The sequence below is a fragment of the Elgaria multicarinata genome, chromosome 7 (genome assembly GCF_023053635.1).
Source record: "Elgaria multicarinata webbii isolate HBS135686 ecotype San Diego chromosome 7, rElgMul1.1.pri, whole genome shotgun sequence".
NCBI lineage: Eukaryota > Metazoa > Chordata > Lepidosauria > Squamata > Anguidae > Elgaria > Elgaria multicarinata.
The window spans coordinates 4934136-4957433 of record NC_086177.1 but is presented as its reverse complement, the minus strand read 5'-3'; the positions used below and the strand labels follow the sequence as shown (position 1 = coordinate 4957433).

Sequence of the window (23298 nt, the reverse complement as noted above, 5' to 3'; positions counted from 1 at the left end):
AGTGGGTCACAAACAAGTTTCATTTGGTTTTCCTACTCTCTTGCAAGCATGTGTACCTCCAGTTTGGATAAAGACCACGGTGCTCTAAGGTGAAATATTTCTTCTCTTTTCTCCCCCAACCCCTGCCCAGGGCATTTTAAAAAAAGGAAAAAAAATGCTCCACTGGAGTTCCCCCACCCCCACCCCAGTGGAGGCCAGGAAAAGCTAGCACACATAGCTCCATTATGCGTCCTTTTCCAAACTTTTAGGTTGGACATAAAAAAGTGGTAAGGCAGGATGCTCTTTAATAGAACCCATGCACATTCTTCCTCAGCAAGGCCTGTTTTTATTTTAGCTTTAGTAATGCTTTCCACTAGTTTACCTCAGATACACATTAGGCAAGTGAACCTGTAATTCCTTTTTACATTGGCTAATTTTCAACCTTGTGGAATAGAAACCAATTTTAGTGACAAGTTGTATGTTATATTTTTGTTAACAGAATAATATTTTCACATCTGATTTTTTTTCAAACTCTCAGGAGTATCCTATACATACCTGTTGGCATTAATTTTTAATTTCTCTGATAATTTATATTTGGTTTAATTCTTCTGATACCTTGTCTGAAAAAGCCATTCAGTTGTGGGTAGGTATCTTTCCAATGTTCTCTGCTTTGAAGATCAGTGCCAATAATTCATTCAATTTATTTGCAATTTCCCAATTTTCTTTCTGTAATCCTTTCTTTCCTTTGTCATCTAGTGGTACAACAGGGTTGATTTCCTGCTCTTAATAGAGTTAAGCTGTATGCATCACTAGTGTAAACAGGAAGGCTTTAAAAGCTTTTCTGAATGCTTAAAGGGTTGTGTATTAGCCAATGTAGACAGGGAGTTTCATAATACAGAGGCCACCATTGAAAAGGTCCTGCTCCAGCAACCCATGCATCTAAATCCTCTGGCATAGGACATGAAGCAGGGCGTCATCCACTTATATTAGCTGAAACTGGTAGAGACAGGATGATTAATCTAGGAACGCCTGCATTTGTGTGATTTGGATCATTTGCTCTTTCATCTTTCTCCACAACTGCAGATTTTACAGGCCTAGAACTGGATGTGGTTGTGATGTACAGCTGGGCCCTTTTAGAGCTCCTATCCGTTAATCTCCTTAATCTCACCATCTGTTGCCATCACTGTTACATGATAAGAGGTCTTAGTTACTGCTGTTTTGCCACAAGTCCCCTAACATCCCTTATAGAGTTGCCATTCTACTGCACCACTTGGCAAAGAACACAGCCATTACACCAGGTGTAGATGATGGCTCTCCCAACGTTTTGGCCTATGACTCCCATGATCCTTTACTATTGGCTGTGTTGGCTAGGGCTGATGGGAGTTGTAGGCCAAAACATCTGGAGGGACACAAGTGTCATGTCTAACCCTACTGCCCCTGTTTCGGGAGAAGGTGTTTCAGGTAATCAATCAGAATCAGATCCAGAACTCGAAGACGCAGCCCCAGACACCAGCCAGCCCGTACCAGTGGGGGAGGAAGCTCTCACAGGAGATTCCTCCGCTGGGAATCAGCCCCCTTCAGAGCTTTTCTCCTCAAGGCCAAATTCTACACACTCTGTGGGAGATGAGGGTGCTTCAGAAACACTAACTGATGCTAGGATCCGCAGGAAGAGTGTAAAGAGGCCCGGAGAAAGCCAGAGAGATTACCCAGAACCTACCACCAGACCAGGAGCTTTGAAGTCCTTTGAGAATTAACTTCTTTCTCTTCTTGAACAGACAATTGTCTTGCTTAGTTTGCATAGTTTTGCCTAGGGGGTCGTTTCACAGAAGTAGACTCTATTCAGGTTAAAGAGACGTTTGTTGCTTAATAAAAGCTTTGTAGATTACTTAGCAAGCCTCTTCATTTGCCTCCCATTGTCATTTGCCTCCGAAAGCAGGAGCCCTTCTGAGAGACACAACAAGTTGCCCATCCCTGTGGTGTATTTTTACCAGTAACTAAAACCATAGCCAGAAAACACCATGGGTAAGATTTTCAGAATGCGAAGACTTAAATCCAGTCCGAATTTTTTTTCTTCAAAGCAATTTAAAATCAGTGAGAACCATAATCAGACTAGGCATACAACCACACATAGCCCAGTTTGAGCTCACCAGGGCAGAACACACTTGCTCTTCTATTTATTTATTTATTTATTTATTACATTTTTATACCGCCCAATAGCCGAAGCTCTGGGTGGTTCACAAGAATTAAAACCATAATCAAACAACCAACAGGTTAAAAGCACAAAACCAAAATACAGTATAAAAAGCACAACCAGGATAAAACCACGCAGCAAAATTGATATAAGATTAAAATACAGAGTTAGAACAGTAAAATTTAAATTTAAGTTAAAATTAAGTGTTAAAATACTGAGAGAATAAAAAGGTCTTCAGCTGGCGATGAAAGGAGTACAGTGTAGGCGCCAGGCGGACCTCTCTACCATGCAAGCTGGAGCTCTGGCCCAATATGAATCTGAACCAGGCCAATGTTGCAGGCCGACCTCTGGTGCTAGAGGGCTGGCATTCGCTTATAACTTCAGAAGAGAATGCCACTCTGGCGTCTCATGAGGGCAACAGATGGATCAAGGCCACCCCTCTGCTTTGAGGTGTGATTGCGGGTGATTTTTCATGTCAAAATCACATGGATGAGTGGACTAATCTGGTTAGCCCTGTAGCCACCTCTTTATATTGAACTGTTTTATAAGCTGAGAATGGCATCCCAGCTGCATTTTATTCCCCTTTCTGCACCTGTACCTCAACAACACTAGATTTATACATTCAAACCTGGCATTTGGGTTGTACTTGTTTCTTCCTGGTAAGCATGTGGCCCCTGCCACTGCCATTGTTGGGTCTTCCTACCTGCCGGAGCTGATCCCCTGGTAGGATTGTGTAAATTCAGTTTGATGCAGCTGCTCAGTGCAAGCAGGACAAAGAGGTTCACTTGTGGGCCATAGGTTAGGGTGACCATATGGAAAGGAGGACAGGACTCCTGTATCTTTAACAGTTGCATAGAAAAGGGAATTTTAGCAGATGTCATTTGTATATATGGAGAACCTGGTGAAATTCCCTCTTCAGCACCACAGTTAAAGCTGCAGGAGCTATACTAGAGTGACCAGATTTAAAAGAGGGCAGGGCACCTGCAGCTTTAACTGTGGTGATGAAGAGGGAATTTCCCCATTTTCCCCATATATACAAATGACACCTGCTGAAATTCCCTTTTCAATACAACTGTTAAAGATTCAGGAGTCCTGTCCTCCTTTTCATATGGTCACCCTAACTTTAGGGTCTGGCAGAAATGCACACTTTTGCTTATTTTCCAAAGGTTTATTTGTGGCACCTGCTCTTTGGTGCACCTGGAATTTTCCCTTCGCTGGTTGTAATTGCACAGGGTTCTGAAGCTGGACCAGTTGCTTCCCCACTAGGCAAGACTGTGTATGTTTTTTTAAAATAAACAATGCTAGATTTTGTTGTTCACCTTGGACTTATTTTTCTCTGGAAAGGCAGAGTGTAAATGTAACAAATAAATAATACATTATTTTAGTGATGAAATTTGGGGAAAATCGTTGTCTTGGGGTGCATCCTAGAATGAATTTCACAGTGTACATTAAAAAACAAAAACAAAGATAGCTGTGCTGGTCCATGAGAAAAAAAATCCATAGCTGAGTCATGCCTTTATTTATTTATATTTATTTGTGACATTTATATGCTGCTGAATATAATAATCTCTCAGTGGTTAAAATACAATATTAAAAACACAATATTAAAACACAGCATTAAAAACACTTCCAACTACAGTAAAAAATATTAAGGAGCAGTAAAATGGAGAGGCATAGTTAATTCACTTACAGACCAGGGAAAGCCTGGGTGATCAAATGTGTTTCCAGGAGGTGTTTAAAAGATGCCACGTTTTCTGCCTCCCAAACTACTCAAGGGAGCGTTTTCCAGATGATGGGTGCCGCTACAGAGAAGGCTACTGGATACTTCATTCTGTTCATCATGACCAGCAAGGCCTCTTCTGTTCTTAAAGATTGCCTGGGTCTGTATAAGGGAAGGCGGTCTGCTAGATATCCTGATCCCAAGTTGTTCAGGGCTTTATATACCAATAGCATATCGTTGTACATGGCTCGTTAGCTATTAAGCAGCTAGTGCAGTTCTTTAACACAGGTGTTACGTGAGCATAGCTAGGTTACAAGTAAGCACTCTAGCTGCTGCATTCTGCACTAGCTGTAACTTCTGAACCATACATGAGGGCAGCCCCACATAAAATGCATTGGAGTAGTCTAATCGTGAGGTTACCAGTTCATGGATGACCATGGATAGTCTGTCCCTATCTAGGAATGGTCCTAGATTGGTGTACCTCCTGAAGTTGGTAATGGGCGCTCTTTATTAGGACCAACCCGTGTAGATAGTGGTCTTCTTCCCTGTGTTTAGTCTACAGACTTCTTTAAATATGTAACTGCCTTCCCCAACCTGGTGCCCTCTAGATGGGTTGAACTACAACTCACATCACCCCAGCTAGCATGGCTAGGCTAACAGGGGGTAATGGGAGGTGTAGTTTGACACATGCTTGTGATACTTATAAATTGTCAATAGGTGGTGATGTGCTATTTACATAACTATATTAGGTCATACAGCAAGCGGGGAAACCTCCATGGAAAATCCTCCTCTCCATCTTTCATTCTCTGTGGTAAAGGGGAAGAAACCATTTTGTTCCTTGGGGGAGATGGCATGCACTTTATATTAGAGGAGAGAATCTTCAAGCCAAATTTTAGAGTCCTAGCTCAAATTTCTTTGCAGAAATTCAAATGCATATTTTAATTACATTTTGTAATGTAATTTGATCCCCCCCAACACTAACAGTTATAGATACTGTTGGACTTTGGGTCAGTATATTGGTACTTACTATGTATTAATTTGAAATATATTTGTTTAAAGTGCCCACCGAGTGACAATTTCAGAATTCTAAATAATTCAAATTCTGAAATGTCTGTATTTAAAATCTCTGTGGTTTTTTTTTTTCAGTTCTACTTTACACAAAGAAGCAAGTACCAAGGGAAGACAAAACAGATCATCAACATAAGAGGACCTTCATTTAAGGAATACCATTCATCCAAAGTGTGGTAGGCATATTTTAAGTCATGCTGGCTGTTGGTATACAAATGATACAGGTTACAGATAAGGGGAACAGACCTACTGAGCTCTGTGACAGTAAAAGCTTACTTTTGCTCTTGAAGCCAATGGAATGTTTGCCACAACTTTCAACAGGAGGGAGCCAAGATCCTGAATTGTCTTTAGCCTAAGTAAGGGACAATTGGTCAGAAAATCTGATTACCATCTGCTAGCGTAGCAATAATGGAGCTTAACAAACAGCTTCATTCCATCTGATTACTTGGTCTAGGAATTACAAAGCAGCCACCCACTATGTTCAGTTACCCAGTTTGGCAGATGATACTGGCTTGCTTGAGGCTACCAGAAGGGACCAGGATTTGCACTCCAAACTTCTAATTTGTAGGTTCTGCTGCATTTCAGTCACTCAGAGTACTTTCAGGCAAGGCTTTCATCAGGCAATTGCCTTGCCTCATTTATGGAATTTTATGGGTGGTCCAGACAATATAGCCTTCCATTTGTAATGCTCCTATGTTTCCTCCCAACTTCTTCCATCTCTTTTCTTTAGCTAAGGAGGAACAGATGGATTAGCTGCTGTGCCATGTCTTTCGATTGGTAGCGCTAGGGGCCCTCTGTCTGGAAGCTCCCTCAGTTTCCATGGCTCTTTCTTTTTATTCCTTCCAAAATATGATAGCAAGAGCTAAGCATGATCCTTTCTACCTTTCACCCTCAGGACTTCCTAGCAGGTTTTCTTGTGTCTCAAATGTTGATGTTTTGCTCAGCATTAATGATTTTGCCACAAAAATATGAAGAACTGCTTACAGCAAAACTGTAAAGATCCAAAGCATCATCTTATTGGTATGAAACTAAACAAAAATGGTAGCAATTAAGTTAAAAGTGAATATTCACAGTTAACTCCAAACCTGAAAATTGTTCTATAACCACATACTCTAATTTTGAATTTCAGGTTCATCCTGGTAAAAAAAAAAGCACCATTTCAATGTATGTAACTGTTTCTATCATGCGCTGTCCCATATTTAGTACACAATTGGTCCAGTTTATATTTTCTTTAAGCTCCCAGTTGGGTATTAAATGCGTTCAGTTCTTTTGCTCTGGAAGACTTATGGATATCAAATTTGCTCTTTGTTTGACCACTGTTATTCAGACCTAATTTGCATGTAATGCCAATACATGGGTTGTTTAACCCATCAATTGGCAGGGCAACATTGAAGTAAGTGAGCGTGCTGCCTTGTGCGTGCTCGCTGCTTCTGCTTTGCATCTGTTCCTGGGTTGTTTGGTGTGCTGTGTGACCCCAGAACTCTGTGTTGTTGAGGTACAAACAACCTAGAATGTTAACCCAACAATACATTGTGGGTTCAAACTCTGGGTTGTTTGTCCTTTAAAAATCCGTTGTTTTGTGTTCGTTATGTTCTGTCAAACAACCCAAGAACTGAAATTAATCTCTTTATTCAATGGATGCAGAGTGGAAGAGGTGAGTGGGCAGGAAATATTGTGCTTGTTTGCTGTTGCACAGCCTGAACTATGGGTTGTTTAATGCTCACATGCATTGTTTTACCCATAGTCATTACATGTGAACTGGGCCAAAGACTTGTTTGCACAGATAGGTTTGCTTCATCCTTGTGGATGTATGGGACCTGAAAATACACATTGTTTATGTTCTAGTTTTCATGAAATAAAAATACATGAGCGTTTATTGAGCCAAATTTAAAAATAACAGATTCAGCTGAAAATTCTAGGGCTTTAGCAAAAAACTGTAAGAATCCATAGAGAATATTGGAGGAGAGAGAGAGAGAGAGAGAGGTGTCAAATGGAAACATTTGGTTAACAAAACAAAATGAAACAAACAAAACAAACCACACTTTGGGCCTTCCTAGACGAGGCCTTAGCGCGCCTTCTGACCCGGTTTCCCTGCTGTACGTCCAGATGATGCACAGGGGAATCCGGAGGCAGGCCGCGCTGAGGCCTCCTCCAACGCGCCATAAGCCAATGCGCTTATGGTGCGCCTTTTCCCCAGCTCTGGCCTCAGGCCGGAGCTGGGGAACGTCTAGGGACTTCCGCGGCTTTTTGCGGCTCCTCGCTTACTCGTGAGGAGCCGCGAAAAGCCGCGGACCTGCCTGGCACAGCGCTCATACGAGCGCTGTGCCCATCGGCCCGGGGGGGGGAAGAGAGGGGAGGGTGAAGGATGGCAGGGTGGGTGGCAAGGGGGGAGGGGGGGGTGAAATGCCAGGCATTGCCCGGGCAAGCGCCGCTCGCCTGCTTGCTCGGGCGGCGGAGGCGCGATCTCACCCCCCCTCCCCCCTTGCCACCCCCCCTGCCATCCTTCGCCCCCACCCCCGTTTTTTAAAAAAACAGTAAAAACACCACTTACCGTCTCCGGAGTCTTCGGGCCGCACCCGGCCCCTTTAAACACACACACAAAAAATGGCGGACGCCGCAGGGACGCGACGTCCCTGCGCATCCGACGTGTGGAAGCCTGGGGGAGGCGTGCTAACGTTAGCGCACCTCGGCCCTGCCTCCCTGCCAGCGTAAGCCGGCAGGTCTAGCAAGGCCCTTTGAGTCTCTGTCCTGTTCTAGCAGAAGGGGTAGTTTCTGTCTACTATCTGTGATATATTGGTCTTTTCTATTTTGAACTCTTGTGATCCCTATGGAGCGAAGAATTTTAAGGATTAACTGGGTGCCTGGAGCTTCAGCTGAATATTCATGAGATAAGGCCTTTTCTCACTCTTCCTACCCCTTGCAGTAGCTGAATTTCATCGCTTTATTCAGCTGAGTGAGAGACTCGGCAATGCATTAGGAGAGCTGGCAAATTCTGTGTATCAGCAGGACATGGGGAGTGTGAGGTCTTGGATGCATCAGCATTATCCTTAGGAACTTTGTCCTGTCTCTGTTTGTGATTGGAAATGTGTAAATGTATTATAAGCTGCTGGGAAAGCAAAGTTGGTATTAAGGAAAGTGGCTTGATTTTAGGTCCACTTAAATCAAGGGCAGTTTTTCTAACTAGGTACTTCTTCCACATGAAGAAAAAATGGCATGTGATGTGACATGTCTTTTGCTATGGATCCTGCCACGTATACATAAAATCATAGAACAGCAGAGTTGGAAGGGGCCTATAAGGCCATCGAGTCCAACCCCCTGCTCAATGCAGGAATCCACCCTAATAGACATATGTGCACCCCAATAGACATATGTGCATTCATCACATCTGCCAATGTACCTGGGTGTTTTTTTTCTAAAACACCTCCAATTCAACCGATTCAACAGTATCCAACCAACCCTGTCCATTACTCTTGCTTGGTTATGAAGCACTTCATGAAGTCCTCAAGAATGTCCATTGTCACATTAAGCGGAGAGTGAGTGCATGAGACCTGACTTCAGCAAATGTGCATCCAGTGCACAAAAGTGCACAAGGGAGGGGGTCATCTGCAGTGTTCTTAGATTAGCGTGGGGTGAGAGACAAACCAACGATTTGGAGACTTGAGTGACAGAGTACATGGGTGGGTGCGTTTTGATCCCCAAAGGCAGGTTGTTGGAGATAAATCCAAGTGGTAAGGAATAAAGCATTGCCCTCAACAATGATAGAGAAGGGACATCAAGGATTTGGAACATCTTAAAGAGCAGGAAAAAACAAAGATGAGACCTGATATCTCAGAAGACAGTGCATATGAAAATGCAAGGAGTGTATCTTCATACTTTGGGAATGATGAAAGAACGGGCCAGAACGGAAAGGTGCTGTGAACAGCAGGAACTTGTGAGGCATCTGCTATGTAGTGCTAGAGGAAGGAAGGATCTTGCTGCCCATATATTTTGACACTGGGAGACAGTGGTAGATATCACAGCCAGCAACATGCAAATGCATGGTAGGCAAGTAGATCTTTGCCTGGTGCAGGCTGCTGTCTAACTCAGCTGATGCACGGTGTTGCCTGTGTCACCTCCCACCTCTACCACTGCCTCCTTGCACTGAAAAGTCAGAAGATGGAGCTTCTCTTCCCATCTCTGTTGCCTGGCCACAACTGCCTTTGGTTTCACCTAGCAAACTATCTCATCAGCCACTTCTGCTTCTGAAGCCCACACTGGAGGTGCCTTGATACCTAGCAGTTTTTCATTTCATTTTTATTTATTATATTCCTTTACCAACCAAAAGCCAAAGTTCTCCAGGCAGTTTACAAAATACAAGCAAAAAAACAAAAAGCACAAACAAAAACCCCCAACAACAACAAAACCACAGAACCCAAAAATACAGCATTAAAACCATAATATAAAACCTTTAATATACAGAAATTTAAAACTATTTGAAATGGCTAAAATTGACCGCAACAACAACAACAACAACAACAACAACAACAACAATAATAATAATAATAGGACTTGATAAAAACAACTCACATTAGAAAGCCCACCATATGCCCACTCCATTAGAGAAAATGAGTGGGGAAAAGTCTTAACTTGGTGCTGAAAAGATGACGTTGTTGGAGCCAGGCAGAACCTCTCTGGGGAGAGCATTCCACAAGTGTGGGGAGGGGGCATGGCCGAGAAGGCCCTTTCCCCTTGCTGCCATCCTCCAAGACTCCCTCAAAGGAGGGCCTCAAATGTTGGTCATAGTGTATGGATAGGTACATATCAGGAGAGATGTTCCATGAGGTATTGCAGTCCTGAATCATGTAAGGTTTTATAAGTCAAGATCAACACCATGAATTGGGCTCAGAAATGTATGAGTAGCAGGTGCTAGTGGGCCAGAATCAATTTTATATGCTCAGAAGTTCTGATTTCCACTATCAAACTGGTTGCCACATTTTGCACAAGCTACAGCTTCTGATCCATCTTCAAGGGCAGCCCCACATAGACCACACTGCAGGATATTAGAGCTGACACTTTGAGGAGATCAGAGCTGCACTAGGCTATCCTTGTCTAGTAAGGGGTGTAGCTGGACCATCAGCTGAAGCTGGTAGATGGCTCTCCATGCCACTGAGGCCATCTGATCCTCAATGATGACTCCAGGGGAACCCCAAGCTACACACCTGCTCCTTCAGGGGGAGTGCATCCCCATTCAGAATAGGCTGGACACCCTCCATCTGGATAGAAGAACCACCCACTAACAGCATCTCGGTTTTGTGCGGATGAGGCTTCAGTTTATTAGCTCTCATCTAGTCCATTGAACAGGGGTTTGGACTCGATGGCCTTTTAGGACCCTTCCAACTCTACTATTCTATGATTCTATGATTCATTGTCACAACTAGGCGCTGATCTAGCATATCCACTGCCCCACAGTTTTCCCACTCTGAATGTTGTTCACATTTCAGTTGAAGACGTTATCCCCTATTTGGTGGATCAGGTTTTCAGAGATAGTTTGTTCAAGCAGAACCAACCACATCTTCTGGTCTATAGCTCCCTTTCAGCAAGATCAAATCAAATTCTCCAGTGTCTGGGAAAGTGGACAGTGGATCAGCACGCTTGGGAGAATGGATACGTTTGAGAGTTAGTGGCAGTAAAATGGGTTCTGGAACAAGAGAAAATTTATTTTCCTTGCTTGTTTGTGAAGCATACTGACAGTCATTTTAACACCTTTGCTCTACCCAGAGAAAATAATGCTGGCAGCTAGTTGCCTGTGTGCCAACCTGCCAGTGACATTCAGTTTCTGTTGGGCTCTTATGGGCACCCCCAAATATGACGAGCCAGCATACATTCAGGACAATAAAAAGAGCCAGCGTTGTGACATGGTAGCATCCTTTCCTTGCTTCCCTGAAAGTGGTGCCACTTCCAAGTTTGCCCCTCAGTGGTCCCCCCTTCAGTGAGACCCCTCGTTGCTGCCGCTGTTAGCTCAGAGAACTGGCAGGTGAGCAACAAGGAACAGCAGGAGCAACTGGTCCTGCTGCTTTGCTCACCTCCCTGCTCCCACTGGGCACTTGGTGAAGACTGAAAATGTCCTTTTCTGGTCCATGAACATGACGCTTGTAGTCTGCTATGCAAGGCCAACACATCTTTGTGAAATAGAGCACACTGCCGTACAAAGCGTATATTTGTACTCTGTCAGACCATTGCTCCATCTAACTCCGTATTTTCTCTCTCGACTGAGCAAGGCACCCACTGTGCTGCCTAGAGAGATGCTCCCCAGCCCTGCTGCCTGAGATCCTTGAACTGGTGGTGCTGGGGATTGAATCCAGGACCTTTTGCACACAGAGCACGTGAGCTTTGGCTCCACCATTGGGGTTAGGATGTGGTGACAGTGAAGATGTATCATTTACACTTGAAGAGTTCGTTTGCATGCAACCACAGGAAGTTCTGTCATGAATGTCACACTTCATGGCTGGACCTGTGGAACAATTCAAGGCTAGTGAAGGATTTCATTCTTGTGGACAGAAAATTGGTTAGACCCCCTCCCTTTTTCTTGTGAGGTGCAACACATGCCTTTCCATCCCCTCTGTTGTTTCCCCCCTTCTTGGGTTTAGGTTGTTAATTCCTTATGGCAGGAACTTGTATGTCTTTTGCTGCTGAGACTCTGAAGCACCATTGTACACTCATGGCACTATATAAATAATTTCCAAGCATGAATCAGACATACACATCTGGCACACATAATGACCTACAAGTGTTTTTATTTTATTTTATTTATGTATTTATTTCATTTTTTCTTATATAGAAGTGTTTTACTCCTAAGGTTTGAGGCTGGCATTTTCAAAAGAGGTTAAACTAATTCAAGAAGAACTGAATTAGATCTTTTCGATGGCCTGTCCAGCCCACCTAGCCACAGACACACGCAGACCTTAAAAGAGGACTTTTTTCTTTGCCCTCCATTCTCAACCTTTGAGTGTTTAACGTGTAACCTGTTACTTCCCCTTAATTAGGTCAGAAGTACAAACTGTATTTACTAAGACAGGATAAAATGGCAAAAATAGTAATTAATCCAGCAACCCAGTTGCAAAACTAAAAAGTCTTGATCACAGTTGCAAACTTCAGCAAAGGCCCACCTAGAAACAATGTTTTACAGTTTTTCTAAAAGAGTCTCCCAGGCCCAGCATCAGCTGCTGGCATGTTTGGGCAAATGCCATGGCTCTCATGGGCCCTGGGGGCCCCATCAGGGCTGATTCCAAGATTTTTTTTTTTCCTGATTTTAATTAAGTAAAATTTCAAGGACCTGCTGCTTTTATTGCCGGTGTGGGGGCGGGGTGGCAGAGACTTTGGGGGAAGAAGATGGCTGCTGCAGGAGAATGGCCCAGTCAGGCACATCCCATTTCAACATAGGCCCTTGAAAAGAGAAAAAAGTGTCTCCTTTCTACAATTACATGGATTTAGACAAATCTCCTCATAAACCGAATAGTTAATCTATATAATGGTCTCCAATGTAAACGTTCAGGTTTAGGGCAATTTATAGCCTTCAAATGATTTGAACAGGCTGTGTAATTATTCTAGTTCCAGTCTTAGAGCATCCTTTACCTGCAGCAACTGCATGTACTATGCCTGCCAGCAATAAAAAGATGAAAATAAAAAAGGGCAGTGTGTTCTAAAATAAACCCTTTAACCTGATTTTGGTGGGTGCCAAACCTGCATGGAGTTTAGATATATGAAATTCAGTTTGGAGGTGATGGATAGAAAGAGACCTCTGAACTTTTAAATACTTTTTTTTTACTTAAAATCAGGGTGGATTTGATTTAAATCAATTTGATTTAAATCAAGATTTAAATCACTACTCAGAAAGACTCGATTTAATCATGTGACCCCCCCCCCAAAAAAGTACACTCTTCCTCGCTATATTTTACACAACTCAGAGTTACCAAAGACTCATTTTTACGGGTATAATCTTAATATTTACAACCAGATGAAGGTTTCATTTTTAGAATAGCAACTTTTCAGATTAGTTTTACAGTTATATATATAAAAATACCGATTTGGTTATGCTATTCGAAATATATCACAGATAGATAATTATGAAATTATTGCGAGGTGAACGATCTCCAGTTTAATAGGTTAATCATTCATATTTGGACAACTTTTCTGCTGTACTTTATTTGAAGGAGAAAAATAATTCTACAGAAACCTCTGGAAGAGCATGACATTGTGAATGGATTAATGGAATTCATTACCAAAAAATTTAAACAGCCTCATGCTACATAATTAAAAACTAATCCTTATTTCATGATGAATAAAGTTTGGACTATAATGTGTCTTAAATAGAAAAGTATCTTTAGATAGATTTTTCCTCAAAAAGCATTTTATTTTAAAAAAATCCAATTTAATTAAAAAAAATCTGATTTAAATAAAAAAAATCTGATTTTAATTTTAAAAATTCCAATTTTAAAATCTTTTTTTAAATCTTTTTTTAATACCATGGTGAAAACTATGGTTATGCAAATCCTTCTACTTGTCTGATAATCCATAGTAACTACAATTCCTGAACACTGAAAATGTAATAGTGTTTATTTTGGTTTGGAGACTAGTGTGACCCTTTGTGGATGTCGTGTGTTTGTGACAGGGTTATGTGTGCAACAGATCAGAACAACTAGTGTACCTTATCTGTGAAATCCATGTTTTGGGCCCCTTGGAAAGCAAGCAAGTAAATGTGCAGATAGAGACGGCTTCTTTTGGAGCTGTTACAATCTGCCACGTACCCTAAATCCATCTTCACTTTGCGGATTATCAGTCCGATAGACTGTAACAGCTCTGCCAGCTCCTTCTGACATGTTATGTCCAGCAGTAAACTAATGCAGCTTGTGTGTGGCTTTTATTTCTCCTCAGAATTTTCCTAAGAATTTTTCCATGCGATGTGGGTGGACAGCAGCTGATATATAGAAATCTCAGCTGCTTCCTATTCCCCTTCAGAAAACAGCTGAAGAGATGAACCTTCCTTGTGGTGACTCAGTAGATTCCAAATGTTTCATTTTGAAAGAATACTAATGGATCTCAGGGTTTTGTGGAAGAAATTTGTGTCTACTAGATCGATTAAAAAGGGCCTGCCACGGGGATTTTGCACCTAGGACCTTCTGCATGCAAAGCACGTGCTCTGCCACTGAGCCAAGGCCCTTGCCATGCTGGCCAGGGACGATGGGAGTTTTAGCCCAAGATGTACGGAGGGCATCAGGTGGAGGAAGGCTAGCCTCATGGCTTGATGACAGACAAGAACTCTTTTTAAAGCTCAGCTAAAAACTTTTCTTTTTCCTAAAGCTTTTAAAACCTGATTTTGTTCTGACTTTATACTGTTAGTTTTACCCTACCCAGTGCCTGTTTACCCTACCCAGTGCCTGTTTGCATTCTCTTCCCCTCCTTATTGTTCTATTATGATTTTATTAGAATGTAAGCCTATGCGGCAGGGTCCTGCTATTTACTGTTTTACTCTGTACAGCACCATGTACATTGATGGTGCTATATAAATTAATAATAATAATAATAATAATAATAATAATAATAATAATAATAATAATAATTAGACTTGGCTGTTTGGGCCCTTCGAGGCTCATCCCTTGTGCCTGCTGGTTTCCCCAGCCTTTTTCTCATGCAGTAGCCTCTGTCTTTCTATGCTTCTAGATTGTCACTGCAATTGTCAACTTTGGATTTCAAATGTACTTGTTCCTGGGATGCCTGTGTGACTAACCCAAAATGTTTATTCCTGCCTGCCCTTGGCTGACAAAGACACGGTTCATGTGACCACTGCAACTTAAACAATTTATTTATTTGTTACATTTTTATACCACCCAATAGCCGAAGCTCTCTGGGCGGTTCACAAAAATTAAAACCATAATAAAACAACCAACAGGTTAAAAGCACAAATACAAAATACAATATAAAAAGCACAACCAGGATAAAACCACGCAGCAAAATTGATATAAGATTAAAATTAAAATACAGAGTTAAAACAAGTCATGGTTTAAGCCATGGTGTGTGCTGGGTGCCATTTAACTATTTACCTGCCCAGGCATAGCTTGTCGTGTTGTCTGAACCTGGGTGATATGGCTCATTTAAGGGGAAAACAACCTCAAATAACCCAACAACAGTAGGGCAACCATATGAAAAGGAGGACAGGGTTCCTGTATCTTTAACAGTTGTATTGAAAAGGGAATTTCAGCAAATGTCATTTGTATATATGGAGAACCTGGCGAAATTTCCTCTTCGTCACAACAGTTAAAGCTGCAGGTGCCCTGCCCTCTTTTAAATCGGCTCACTCTAGTATAGCTCCTGCAGCTTTAAGTGTTGTGATGAAGAGGGAATTTCACCAGGTTCTCCATATATACAAATGACACCTGCTGAAATTCCCTTTTCTGTGCAACTGTTAAAGATACAGGAGCCCTGTCCTCCTTCTCGTAGTGACACCCTAAACAACAGGCCATGATTTCTTGGATCAAAAAGCCATTGCTGTCTATCAAAACCGGTGATCCATCTCTAGTCATCATCTCCATCTCTAGTTAAAAGGATCAGGTAGAAAGTTTATTTATTTATTATTTATTTATTTATTATTTGTTGTATTTCTGTACCCACCAATAGCCAAAGCTCTGCGGGCGGTTTACAAAGTGATGTGAAATACTTTTGCCTGAGTCCCTGGGGAGCCCCTGCCAAATCCGAGAAGACAGTACTAGATGAACAGTCTTCCTTTATTCCTATACAAGTAATTGCACCATGTAGAGAAAAGAGAGGAGGAGGAGGAGGAGGAGGAGACATATGCATGAACAGTAGTTCTTCTGGGATTGAACCGCTCACCCCTAGTCTTCTCCACATGTGTTATTTGAGCTGGGTCTTCTTTGCCAGGAAAGCAACCAATCATGTGATGTAGCTGTGCAAGATGCAGTAGGGCAGGGAGCACTCACTCACACTGGGGAGAAAGCTGCCTTTCCCTGCCCCCTGGTTAGAGCTGTTTCCAGTGCCATTCGATTCCAAAAACAAACATCCAAACTTGCAGTGTTGAGAAGTGGGAGCAGTATGTCCAAGCAGATGCAGGAAAGGAATCCCAGGCTTAGATTCAGGATGGTCAAGTAGAGCAGAAGGTGGACAAAAGTAGGCTTCTCCTGGTGTTTGTAGCACTAGGTCTGAGTTCGTAGGGAAAAAGAGAGAGGAATGGGAGAGATACATCACCCATTGGCTGATCTGCAGTATGGTGTATCCTGTTGGAGAGAGTATTCTGCCTTGCGTGTTCTGGGTCATCAAATTGTAACTTGCAAAGAAAGGAGCAGGAGACAAGAGACACCATGTGCTGGCTCTTTAAAAGCATGGTCAGAAGCAGAACAGAATGCAAATATGCCATAGAACAATCAGGGCAGGCACCACAGGTCTGTAAAATGGGCCTCCAAGGATTGATAGTTCATTTTAATGAGACATACTGTGTCAATCCATCATTTACTGTTGATGGCAAATACAGAGGGAAGTTTCCTGTATTTGTCCCAGCTATTTATAATTAAGTTGCAATGGCTATTTTGTTAAAAACATCAAAAATATTTGACTTTGGCTATTGTTAAAATAAGGTTAATTTTATGGATTTTTCCTCCTCCGTTTAGCATAATTTAATATGTTTTCAAGGTAATAGATGAAAATCCAAGTATCAGTGTTTTATTTATTTATTTATTACATTTTTATACCGCCCAATAGCCGAAGCTCTCTGTGCAGTTCACAAAAATTAAAACCATAATCAGTAAGGCCCTGAGCAAGCTGGTGTCAAGCCGGGCAGGCAGAAGCCCTCTTCCCACTCAAAGGCCACACCTTCAGCCAGTACAGGCAGGGGAATGGGATCACACCCACTGGCCTTGGCCCCAACCTCTGCACGGAGGATGGAGAATGACGAAGAGCTCTTTGCACATACAACTCTATGCGACATTGAAAACCCTGGTGAGATCCGGGTTTCTGAAGGTTTGTACAATCAAATGTGAGCAGAACCCTTTCTTAGGTTCCATTGGAGGCCAGTGGTGTTGGTCCTGCCCCCCTCCATGCATTGATGGGACATGTGCATAGGATCACAGTAGGATTGCTGCAGCTCCCATTGACTCGGTGATGTGGATTGACCTACCTCTCTCTCTCTCTCTCTCTCTCTCTCTCTCTCTCTCTCTCTCTCTCTCTCTCTCTCTCTCTGTGTGTGTGTGTGTGTGTGTGTGTGTGTGTGTGTGTGTGTATGAAAAGGAGCATGTGAAAAGGGGGAGCATTGCCGTTTCTCCTCCCACGCTTTTACTCTCTGCTCTGTTCCTTTAAGCAGTTTACTCTCATGGGAACTGAGGTAGGCTGGAAGCAAACTTCTTAAAGCTATAGAGCACAGTGATGTAAGATGGGGAAAGGACTGGAATTTGCACTCCTTCCGTGCATTCCTTCTCATGTTAAGAATAAATCCCCTCGCTCCTGTTTTATATGTGAATGTGTCAGGCATGTGGATGAAATACACGTGGCTGCCCTGTCATGTCTACTTTGGCCCTATGCCTCCAAAATAACACAGCAAGGGCTCTCAGTCACTGAATGCAGATGGCAGCAGAGGAGAAAGTGTGAGGCGTGTGACTCTGTCTAATTTTACAGAACAGCTTCCAAGCTGATTCATTGTAGAGTGGCAGAGACAGGCTATCTGGGCAGTAATAGGGACTGAAATCACCTTATTTTTATGCTTGGAGACTTACTTGGGCCCCACTGACATGAGTTGCAATGCGGCACTGTGTTAGAGTGCGTAGGTGTCGAAATATGGCATCTCTCAGCCGACTCCATTCAAAGAAGAAGGTGACACTTAAACTAAGGTGACACCCAGAGGAGCTCTTGTTTATTACAAGAGTACTGAGTTGCATCCCATCCGCAAGTGATGGTGAACTGGCAGGGGCTCCCCAGGGACTCAGGCAAAAGTGAACTGACTCTTGAGTTACCACATTTTTGTGCAAAAGCACTCACAAAAAGTACCTTAAAGTGCAATCCTTGGCGCATTTACCTGGGAGCAAGTTCCACTGGATGGGAATACTTCTGAGTAAATGTGCAAAGGATTGCACTGTAAGATTACAACACTTCTGTCCTCTAGATAGGAGGGAGAAACTATTACATTCTTTTTTTAGTGCATTGTTTTTAATCGTTCAGTTTCTGGAGTTGAAGGGATTTAATAAGAATCCCAATTGTCATTAATAATTCTAAGCTTGGATCAATTGTTGCAAGGAGCAAACAAACATTTGCAGAAATGTTTATTCTGATTGGTTCATTCTAAATTCAGTCCTCCTCACCTATGTTCTCTCTGAGATTTTTGCCCAAAGCACACTGTGACATCATAGCAGTGCAGCCAGTGTCTGTGGAGGAACTCTGGACTACTTTGCATGGTTTCTTATCATGCGTAAGATATGTCACATGATCCAGAACTAGGAAGTAGTATACCGTTGCCACACACTATGCTAGTGGCAGAAGCTATTTTCAAGCAGTTTGGTATGGTAAAACTAATCAGTAGCCTGGCCTTCTGTCAGGCGGCTTTCTGGTCACCCCTGCCCATGTCTCATCAGGCTTCCTCATTTTGCATCTTCTCCTAGCACCCTGCCTCTACCCAGTCTCCCTTGTCCTTTGACTTCTCACATACACACCCCTCCAGGCTTAAGGTGATAACAGCTCCAAAAGTTGGCAAAACGCTCTTGGACAAGAAGGTAACTGCCTGCTTAAGTTTTACTCATATCTTGTCCATTCATTTAAGTTTTTCATCATTAGTGCTTGAGGAGCAAATCTACATGTCACCTGTTTTAATTCGGTACCTCATTCTAGAGATGTGAAGGCCCAGAAAAAAACCGGAAAAATTATGTGAAAAACCTGTCGTCCCCCCCCTGTTTTTTCCTGAAGCCTCTTTTGGTTTTTCCCCGAAAAATTGAAAAAATTGGATTATGGGATGTTTTATTTTAGCATGATGAATAAAATGTTTAAGACAAGGTGTTCAGATATTTACTACTCCAAATGATTTCTAAAAACGGTACAGCATCAGATTATTACTATGTCTGTGCACCAAGGACAAGCAAGTCCTAGGTTGCAAACTGAGACTACAACTCTCAAATGCAAGAGCAAGATGCATTTCTGCCTCTAGGGGGCAGCACTGGCATGGAAGCAGAGACTGAAACTAATACTGATAGCTATAGGTCAGAAAATGTGTCTGATTAAATTTCATGCATAGTCATTGAGTCTTGGTTCCCCCTTTTTTCTCAGTTCTTTTTATGGGAATGGGTACCTTGACACTGGAGGACTTGACACTGGAGACTAGCGGAAATATAAATAATTTTCTTTGTTACTAATGTTGGTGGTTTCTTCTGTTATTGTTTTTTTAAATTGATTTTTTGCCTGCTCCTCATAAACTGGCAGAACCAAAGAGGTTCCTTACAGTTCAGGTGTTCCTAACAGTTCAGGAGCTTGCAGCTCCATTTGTTACCCAAAAAAGTAAAAGAAGGAAAAAAGTTAATTAAATATGTAATAATTGTTTGAATACACTGTACTTTTAATATACCAAATGTAATAATTTTATGCCAAACTAACTTGGACATAGTTTTATGTTACTAAAGTAACAAAGTGACTTTCAATCTGTAAAAAAAATTTCTGAAAATTTCCGTTTCCCCCGAAACACCGCCCCCCCCAAGAAAAAACCCGTTTTTTTTTCATGGCTCCAAAATTTCCGGAAATTTTACATCTCTACCTCATCCATTTTCCTGTGGCAACAATAAGTGTCTTAACGCGGCTGAGAAACCTTTCTGAGTTTGGGATTCTGATATTGATTGGAAAGAAAACAATGCAAAATACAGAAAACTATGTAAACACATAGTCTTATTAATTCTACAATTTCATGGTAAGGGAGAGATGAGTTTGCCAGTTGGCTAGGAAAAAAGGCCTGGCTTGCACCTGGGTCTTTAAACATAGATTTCATATGCAGAAATCAGCAAGCAATGCCTTTCAAAGCATAGCACTAAACATTATAACCTACTAACACCACCTACTAAAGTCTGTACATCAAGTTGCTTTTAAAGGGTCAGCTACTGGGTTGGTTCAAAAGCTGGCAATCCTTGAGAGGGAGGCCTTTGTGAATAATAAAAATTGGGAACTGGCTCTATTGAACATAATAGATAAGTAGCAAATGTTTCCATATAAGCTGTTTTTCTCCATGATTGCTGCCATAATGACCATTTTCTCCTGTGTTCCAGTATCCAGGGAAGAAACCAGGGATTTATTGATGGCTTCCACATGGATTATCCTATAGCCTGCTGTGGTCAGTAGAAGAACAGGCCATCCATCCACTTCTCTGCTGCTTTTCTGCTCAAGCTCAAATCCTCAGGTAGATCATGAGTACAATCAGTTACTCAATGGACTGATTACATAATTTTAGACCTGTATTTAATTGTCGCCCACCTGAGCACAAAGGTACAACTGGAGAGCACTTATTTAACTAGTTAGGGCCTATTTACATCACAGGGATAAAAACACAGCCTTGACTAATTTGAACGCTGATCAGATTTGCAGATGACACAAAATTGGGTGGGATAGCTAATACCCTGGAAGACAGAAACAAACTTCAAAGTGATCTTGATAGGCTGGAGTGCTGGGCTGAAAACAACAGAATGAAATTTAATAGGGATAAATGCCAAGTTCTACATTTAGGAAATAGAAACCAAAGGCACAGTTACAAGATGGGGGATACTTGGCTCAGCAATACGACAAACGAGAAGGATCTTGGAATTGTTGTAGATTGCAAGCTGAATATGAGCCAACAGTGCGATATGGCTGCAAGAAAGGCAAATGCTATTTTGGGCTGCATTAATAGAAGTATAGCTTCTAAATCACGTGAGGTACTGGTTCCTCTCTATTCGGCCCTGGTTAGGCCTCATCTAGAGTATTGCATCCAGTTCTGGGCTCCACAATTCAAGAAGGACTCAGACAAGCTGGAGCGTGTTCAGAGGAGGGCAACCAGGATGATCAGGGGTCTGGAAACAAAGCCCTATGAAGAGAGACTGAAAGAACTGGGCATGTTTAGCCTGGAGAAGAGAAGATGGAGGGGAGACATGAGAGCACTCTTCAAATACTTAAAAGGTTGTCACACAGAGGAGGGCCAGGATCTCTTCTTGAACCTCCCAGAGTGCAGGACATGGAATAACGGGATCAAGTTAAAGGAAGCCAGATTCCAGCTGGACATCAGGAAAAACTTCCTGACTGTTAGAGCAGTACGACAATGGAACCAGTGACCTAGGGAGGTTGTGGGCTCTCCCACACTAGAGGCCTTCAAGAGGCAGCTGGACAAGCATTTTTCGGGGATGCTTTAGGGTGGATTCCTGCATTGAGCAGGGGGTTGGACTCGATGGCCTTGTAGGCCCCTTCCAACTCTGCTATTCTTTGATTCTATGGCTAAGATGTGTTTAGACATTCATCAGAAATTCAGAAGCCAAAGAATGCTGGAAGAGCTAATAATTTGGAAGAGTTTATCCCCTTACTATAATCCTGAGAGTAATCAGCAGTCATGTAAGTCAGAGGTGGACAACGTATGGGCTACAACTCCCGTTATCCCTCAGCATTGGCTATTGCTAGTTATGGCTGAGTTGCAGGCCAAAACACCGGAGGGCCACAAGATATAAATAATAGCACACTTGCAGTCTCCCAAGTCCACAGTGTCTAATACAGTGCTCAGCCACAAGTAACAGTGTCCTATGAATAGTCCAGGTCAGCAAGGGTATGTGGTTGCAGAACTCTGGAAAAGGGGAGTTCTGGTAGGTGGGGTTGGGAGGGGAGAGGAGAGGCCAGGATACACAAAACCCTATGTCCTCTCCAGCTCTGCCTCTGCCTTTGGCAGTGTGCTTCCCCTAGATGGGCTCAGAGGCCCTTCTAAAGATAAAATTACAAAAAGAAGGACAGAGAGGCAAAAAGCGCTTCCATCACTCCCCGCACTATGCTAGCAACTCAGTAAGGCATAGGGTACTTGGAATCCTCTGAGACTGGAGACTTTCATCTAGTGGGTGGCAACTGGTGTTGTGCCCTAAAACAGTAAAATAAAGTAAATACTGAAATATTTCAATGTTTTCAAAAATGGTGGGTTCACCCCTATACCCATTTCCCCCCTCCCTGGTTTCAGAATTTCCAGAAATTTTTATATCTCTTACACAAGATCCAGCTGGAAGAACTGCACTGCCCAGCATGGACACAATGACATCTAATGAAAAAACTCAGCTTTTCTGGGGGCGGCAAGGAGCTGGGCGAGAGCAAGATCCCTATGACTGTGGAAGGAAAATGGAAAATTCTACCCTTCCCCATAGTTGAAAATAGCAAAATTTAAGTGAGAGATTACTGTAGGCAGGAAAAAGAACTTTCTTTGTAAAAAAAAAAAAAAATTCTGCAAAATAATTGTTATGATGCTCACTGACTCAGCAGATTCTCCAACCGTAGAATTTGTATTTTGGGGCTGCAGAAATCTTTTAGCGTAAGGTTCACAGACAGATGTTTTTGTCTTCCTGGCTAAAGCTGTATGTACATTTGAATAAAGCATCATAGTTTGGTTCTGAGGCATGAGGGAAGTTTAGGAAGATTTTAATAAAGAAACCCCTTCCCATGCTTGGTTTATACAATGGGCAGGCTGGAGGAATTTTTTAAAAGTTACCGTACGGCAATGAACATGTCTGGATTCTGTTTCGGGGGCAGCAGTGATGACCGATGAATTGTCTCTCAAGTCTCAGCTGTGCTCCTTCTGCCTCACCATCCTTGCATTCCCAGCTCATTGCGGGTGTGGTCCAGCATATTACCATTATGGCTCCAAGCCAAGTAAAACCTTAGGTCTTCTTTGACCCGTTGTATGTTTCTCTCACTATAATGCGTATGGGTGTTTAAATTCTGTAGTCCTTCTCAAAACGTAGAGAATAATGCTTGATCCTCCCAGAGTGCAGGACACGGAATAACGGGCTCAAGTTAAAGGAAGCCAGATTCCGGCTGAACATCAGGAAAACCTTCCTGACTGTTAGGGCAGTACGACAATGAAACCAGTTACCTAGGGAGGTTGTGGGCTCTCCCACACTAGAGGCCTTCAAGAGGCAGCTGGACAACCATCTGTCAGGGCTGCTTTAAGGTGGATTCCTGCATTGAGCAGGGGGTTGGACTCGATGGCCTTGTAGGCCCCTTCCAACTCTGCTATTCTATGATTCTATGGGCAAAGAGCTACCTGTGCATTACCAAAGGAATACAAGGCCTTTTGAGTGCTCTTTCCTTTTGGACCGGAAGAATGATGGCAGTTGCT

General features: G+C 42.5%; 1 protein-coding gene across 2 annotated transcripts in view; it reads left to right on the top strand.

Moving 5' to 3' along the window:
- The window catches only part of CXXC5 (CXXC finger protein 5), a 113053-nt gene that overhangs the window by 65508 nt on the left and 24247 nt on the right, over positions 1-23298 (top strand). For both annotated transcript variants that reach the window (XM_063130159.1, XM_063130158.1), the window contains exons 2-3: positions 5037-5134; positions 20238-20372. The gene's annotated coding sequence lies outside the window, so the exon portion shown is untranslated. The remainder of the gene's footprint in view (positions 1-5036; positions 5135-20237; positions 20373-23298) is intronic.